Genomic DNA, 6,000 nt, shown 5'->3' on the forward strand with positions numbered 1-6,000 from the left:
AGCGGCACCGCACCGATGCACAGCTAATGCAGCTACCAGACCTCACTCCAGAACATTGGTTTGCGAAGTTCCTTATTGTCCATGCAGTAGACAGCACGAAGTCTATGACAAAAGTATCACCATTTGTCATTGCCAGGGAACTCGAGAAGATCATTGGAAAATCCTATGCAGCAAAGAAACTGCAAACAGGTGACATTCAAATTGAAGTACAAACGAGACTGCAAAGCTCCACCCTACTCTCTCTCAATAGAATCGCTGATGTGTCAGTTACTGTTTCTGAACATAGGACACTGAACATCATAAAGGGCGTAATTTCAGAACATGATCTTCTTGACTGTCCTAACACTGAAATAGAGGAAGGCCTAAAGGATCAGGGTGTAGTTAGAGCTCAACGGATTGTAATGCGTCGAGATGGCAAAGAAGTCCCGACGAAGCATGTTGTACTCTCGTTTCAACTACACAAACTACCAACAGACATCAAAGCAGGATATATCAACTGCCCCGTACGACCTTACATTCCTAATCCACGTCGCTGCTTTAAGTGCCAACGTTTTGGGCATGGATCACAGGCCTGCCGAGGACGCACTACCTGCCCAAAATGCGCCGATACAGATAAAAATCACACAGTAGAAACCTGTCAAAATAAGATTAAATGTGCAAATTGCAACGGAAATCACCCAGTCTACTCACGGTCCTGCCCTCAGTGGCAGCAAGAAAAAGACATCCTGAGAATTAAGGCAACAGAAAATATCACCTACAGGGAAGCAAAAACAAAATTTGAATTTGGCAAAAAAGGCGGTTATGCTGCGGTGGCGCGTAGGGGAGCGACCCAGACGTCTGGGCCTTTACTCCAAGCTCCCCAAACACAAGAAGTGCCTGTGGAGAGTTCTCCTCCATTGGCTCCAGCTGCTCGAATGGGCAGCCAGGAAATCGTGACCACAGCCTCTGCAGAGGTTGATGGTGTACTCTCAGTCTGGGATGGGCTCACTGGGAGTTCAGTCCAGACAGACACACACAACATGGAGCTCGATGATGATGACTGCATGTCGCAGAAATCATCGTCAAGTCCCCCCAGTTCATCTAACCCACGTGCTCCTTCCCAAAAGAAGGAGCAAAAAGAGAAACAAGGAGGCCGAGGTAGGGGCAAGTCCCAAGATAAACAGAAATTGCCCCCACCAAGGGTTGTACCTCCTTAATACACACAATGGCCAGTCTCCCTTTGTTCTTGTTAATTCACACTTTCATTATGGGGCAAGTATTCCTTCAGTGGAACTGTCGAGGCCTTCACACTAACATAGATTATATACATGACCTGTTTGAAAAGTACAGTGCCGTCTGCTTCTGCTTACAAGAAACATACTTACACGAAGAAAATTATAATCCTTTCCGCAGACATAATATTTTTAGGAAGGACCGTACAACTGGGGCTCGTGCATCTGGCGGAGTGGCTGTGGTGCTCCCGCAGAGTATAGCTGCAAGACACCTTCCGCTTGTCACAGACTTGGAGGCAGTTGCCTTTCAAGTCTGAATTGACACTCTCTTGACAGTGTGTTCATTATACTTGCCACCATCATCATTGATAGAACAAAGAGAACTTGAAAATCTATGCGATCAACTTCCTCAGCCCTACATCATCTCAGGCGACTTTAACGCTCACAGTCCCTTGTGGGGCAGCTCAAAACTAGATAGACGGGGGAAAATGTTGGAGAGGGTTCTTCTCTCAAGGCCATTATGTCTCCTAAATTCAGGGTTACCAACATACGTAAATTCTTCGACGCAAAGTTTCTCTTCTTTAGACATTTCGCTGTGCAGTCCTGCACTTTTTTCACGTCTGGAGTGGACAGTTGAACAAAACCCTCGTGGTAGTGACCACTTTCCTATCATTATAAAATTTCGTGGTCCAACAAATTCTTTAAGGTCACGACCTCCACGATGGAAACTTTCTGAGACAGACTGGAACTTGTTTCAGAAAGAAGCCAACCTCGTATCATTATCTTTTGAGGATACTAGCATTGAAGAAGCGAATAATGTTATAACAAATGCAATAATAAATGCTGCTTTGAAATCTGTGCCACAGACATCTGGCCGTCTCCCCAAGCGTCCCAAACCTTGGTGGACAAACGATTGTGGGAAAACACGCAAAGAACAGAACAGAGCTTGGGGTATCTTTCGCAGATACCCCACTCCAGAGAACCTCCTTGCATTTAAAAGAGCACGGGCGAAAGCCAAATGGACGAGAAAGCAGGCCAAGCGCTCTTCGTGGTGCAGTTTTATCTCTTCCTTGACACACAACACTCCATCAAAGGTGGTTTGGGATAGACTTCGGAAAACTAAAGGAGATTATTCAGGCTTTTCTATCCCCTTACTTCAGGTAAATGGGGCCCCTATGTCAGAACTTGGGCGAGCAGGCTGACCTCCTCGGTCAGCATTTTCATAACATATCGAGTTCTTCTCATTACAACAAGGATTTCCTCTCTACAAAGCAACAAGCTGAAAAACAAGCCATTCCAGTCACAGGTGGTGAGAACCTTCTATATAACAAGCCCTTTACCATGGTAGAGCTCCTGAGAGCACTGTCTTCAGTACAGGACAGTGCCCCGGGGCCAGACCGCATTGCATATTCTATGCTCACTCACCTGTCAAGTGAATCTAAAGAATGTTTGCTTAAGTTTTTTAATAATGTTTGGGAAAAGGGCCAAATGCCATCAACATGGAAGGTAGCAACGGTCATCCCCTTCCTGAAGCCTGGGAAGGATGCTTCAAACCCAACCAGTTACCGACCTATTGCACTGACAAGCTGTCTGGGAAAAACTTTCGAGAGGATAGTTAACAACCGACTGATGTGCTATCTTGAGGTTAATAACTGTCTTAATAATAACCAGTGTGGTTTTCGAAATGCACGTTCGACAGCAGACCACCTCATCCGGTTGGAATCCACTATTCGAGAGGCCTTTGTTAGAGGAAATCACTGTGCGTCTGTTTTCTTTGACTTAGAAAAGGCCTATGATACTGCTTGGCGGTATGGTATCGTCCGAGACCTTTACTCATTAGGAGTACGGGGCCGACTTCTCAGTTGCATAACCAACTTTTTACAAGGTAGGACCTTCAGAGTTCAACTGGGAACAACGCTGTCGCGACCTTTTGATCAAGAAAACGGAGATCCATAAGGTTCAGTACTAAGCGTAACACTTTTTATAGTTAAAATGAACTCAGTAGCAAGCGTTATTCCCCCTTCTATTTCATACCCTTTGTATGTGGACGATGTACAGATTTCTTATTCGTCCAGAAATTTGAGTACTTGTGAGAGGCAGCTGCAACTCGCAATTAACAAACTGCTGAAATGGGCCGATCAAAATGGTTTTAAATTCTCTTCAGAAGAAACTGTTTGTGTCCTGTTTTCCAGGAGAAGGGGACTGTACCCAGACCCCACACTGACTATTGATGGTCACGCTCTTGCTGTACATGAGGAACACAAATTCCTTGTCGTCATCTTTGATAAAAAACTCACTTTCGTGCCGCACGTCAAGATCTTGAAAGCAAAATGCTTGAAATCTTTAAATATTCTTAAAACCATTTCACACCGTTTCTGGGGTGCAGACAGAGAGACTCTTCGCCGCATATACAGTTCTGTTGTTCGTTCTAAACTAGATTATGGATGTGTTGCATATGGATCAGCACGCTTATCAGTCCTGAAAGCTCTTGACCCAGTGCACCACCTTGGCTTGCGGCTGGTACTTGGGGCTTTTAGAACCACACCGGTTCAAAGCTTATATGTTGAGTCAAACGAGTGGTCCTTGGAAAGGCGACGCTTTTACCTTGCAGTGTCTTATGGGCTGAGAGTAAGGAGCGATCCACAGCATCCTGCACACTCCACTGTAACCAGCACTTGTTTCCAACGGCTCTTTATTAATAAGCCAAGTGTTGTGGCTCCATTTAGTATTCGTGTCCAGCGGGATGTAGAACGTTACAATTTTACGAGCTATAATCTACCGCCCTTGTTGTGCAGTAAGCTGGTATATCCTTGGTATCCACCTGTACAACATGATACAACTCTTCTGAAATTTGACAAACAGAAATGTCCAGCCTTGCAAATACAACAAGAATTTGAAGCCCTCAAGCAAAACTTTGGCGACCATGTGGAAATATACACTGATGCTTCGAAAACAAATACAGGACTATCATGTGCCATGGTATCTGGCGTATGCACTAAGCCACACCGTTTAAGCAATATTTTGTCATTTTTTAGTGCTGAGGTTTATGGCATCATTGTTGCGCTCAACCATATCTTGCAAACGCACACATCATCATCGGTTATATACACAGACTCTCTTAGTGCAGTTCATGCCATATGTGGTCTCCACATGCACAAAAACCTGCTGGTAAGACGAGCACAGTATCTTGCGAGTCTTATACAAGGAAAGGGCCACAATTTACGCATTTGTTGGGTGCCCAGCCATGTAAGCATAAAGGGAAATGAGAGCGCGGATCGTGCTGCCGCTGCTGCTCAGGATACCGACATTACGGCATTTGAGATTCCTCTCAGTGATCTCCTGAGAGACCTCAGACATGTTATCAACAAAGAATGGCAAAGCAATTGGGACACGCAAACTCTGAACAAATTGCACACTATCAAACCACGGATAAGACAGTGTGCACAACACTTCGAAAATCGATTAAATGAAGTTCTGTTCAGCCGTCTGAGAGCTGGACACACCTTCTTAACACACGGGTATCTTCTCCGAGGCGAGCAGATACCACAGTGCGAGCATTGCGGGACAGCCTTGTCCGTTATCCATATACTCATAGTTTGCACTCATCACGAACACCATCGTCAACAACACTTCTCACTGTTTTACAAGTATAGGATTCCTCTTCACCCACCGCTTTTGCTGGGGGACGAACCTCTCATCAGTTTTAACCATGTGTACAACTTTTTTAGAGACATAGGTTACCTAAGCGACCTGTGAACATGGAAATATTTTCACTACTTTTTACCTTTCCTATTTTGACTTTATATGAAATCGATTATTTTTAACTAGCTTTGATTCATACCATTGTCGTGGCGCTCTATAGCCAAAGTTGCCTTTGCGCCATTAAAATCCTAATCATCATCATCATCATCTTACATGATGGATCCGCATGCCCTACTGGTGCTTTTGGCTTGTAAGCGCGCTTGCTCGTTCCATTCTCTGTCAGACATACCTACTCTGCCTTCGATTGTGTTAACTGGACGAGACGTGGCGATAGGGAGTGTTCGTCAGTACCATTTCCCACGATGCCTGGGCCTGGAATTTTCCCAGCACCCCAACAGAAACTCGCCTTTGTTGTTCGTGGAGCGACCTCATTACTAGGGTTCGGAATCCTGAGCCATTTCTACCATCCTGGGCTTTTGAAATGTGGATCCCGGGACCGGATCGGTACTCTTTCGCAACTATCCCCAGGATGTCGTATACGACTGTATGCATCTGCGCAACCATGCTATCACAAATTGCGGTATAGTTAGCGTCTTCTGTCATCCCTACGGAACATTCTAGTGGAAAAATGCGCAGGAAAAGCAAAAGGGAAAGAAACTGCTCACGGGGGAAAAAGTTTTGCCGCATATTATAATGACCATTCGCACCGTCCCGGAATGTGGACTTTGCAATGAAATGCGTCTCTTTTTGTCGGAATATCTTGTAGCTGCGCCCCAGGATATTTCCCGCAGTTGGTAGTGCACGAGAAGATGTGACGTTCAGCAACTGTACTTACGAGGCCGCTAAGATCAAGGACGTTTTTCACATCATGCGCTGGAGTAGTATTTTGGGGAATGTCGCTTGTGTGAATACATGGAACGGTGCGTCTTGCTTTTGTTGCCTTTTATTCATCCACCGTGACTGTTGTGTTCTGGCTGCAGCTAGAGTCACTAAATAGAGAGAAGAGTAGCGACACTGAGCCACGCCGGCGAGCGGGACCGCCATCTTGGTTCCGGCGTGGCTGCGTCGCCTAGCAATGCGACGGCAA

Source organism: Ornithodoros turicata, chromosome 3 (genome assembly GCF_037126465.1).
Source record: "Ornithodoros turicata isolate Travis chromosome 3, ASM3712646v1, whole genome shotgun sequence".
NCBI lineage: Eukaryota > Metazoa > Arthropoda > Arachnida > Ixodida > Argasidae > Ornithodoros > Ornithodoros turicata.